Here is a 1,158-nt window from a genome sequence, read left to right as displayed (position 1 = left end):
TACCTCAGTCGAGGTTCCAAGCGAGCTGAGGAGATACCAAAAGGTGACGTGGGAACCTGCAGACTGCTGATTGGTCGAAGAGAATTGTCACTCCTCACTGCGTCATCAGCAAACAAGAGTGCGGAGTGTGTGTGCAACAAACGCCGCGTTTAAAAAAAATTCTAGCCAGCCACCGACTAAGTATCTACTCTCTGCACTGTTCTCACTTTTTTTAAATTCAACATGGAAAGCCGCAAAACCACGCCGCGGTCATCCGAGGAGGTGAAGACGTTTTTGTTTCTGGTTGCGGATCCAGCGAGAGCTAGATGTATAAACAGGTCTCTGAACTGATGTCCTCACATGGCTACAGCCGCACTTTCCAGCAGTGCAGGGAGAAGCTGAAAAAAGCTCAAAAGCGAGCATCGTGCCATCAAGGACCACAACGGCCGGAGTGGTTCAAACAGAAAAACTTGGAAGTGGTTTGACCAAATGGATGCGATATACGGACAAAGACCGTCGAGCAATGAGGCGTTACTCAATCTGCAATGGAAAACAGACGCATAGTGAGTCGAGTTGAGTGAAGGCGAGTAGAGTCGAGCTGTTACCAGCAGTGGAGAAACGCCACAACTAACAACATGTCTCACTGTCAGACAGACGTGTGATGAGGTGTTGTCTTCTATCTGCTGCCAGCAGAGAGGAAAAGACCAAATGACCTGTATGGACAGGTCAGGGTTCCTCAAGATGGACGTTCAAATATCATAGTAGTTATTTATAGTAGAAAAATACTTTCCACATCTAATCAGTCCCTCCAGAAAAACATGATTATGCAATCGTATGATTTCATGCATAATCAGCCAAAGTCTGCATATTTTTTCATATTTGACGCTTAAATCGCTGATATCTGTGCAAAATAATCCGGGGGTTGCATGATTCCATAATACCCACATTTTCATTATAGTATGTCGAAACAAATTTATAGAAAGTAATCTACTATGTAGAATAAAGTCTATTCTCATCCATCAACATACATTCCTCTTGTTTTAGTCTCAATAAATCCTAATTTCTGCTTTTCTTACTCAAACATCAGGGATAATTTCCTTTAAACGAGGTAAATCCAAGAATAACTGTAACACTAACATTGAGAAAAAAGTGTCAAAGGGACAAAAACGTAAGAAAAAG

The sequence above is a fragment of the Etheostoma spectabile genome, unplaced genomic scaffold (assembly GCF_008692095.1).
Source record: "Etheostoma spectabile isolate EspeVRDwgs_2016 unplaced genomic scaffold, UIUC_Espe_1.0 scaffold453, whole genome shotgun sequence".
In the NCBI taxonomy this organism is placed as follows: Eukaryota; Metazoa; Chordata; class Actinopteri; order Perciformes; family Percidae; genus Etheostoma; species Etheostoma spectabile.
Note: the sequence above shows the minus strand (reverse complement) of the source record.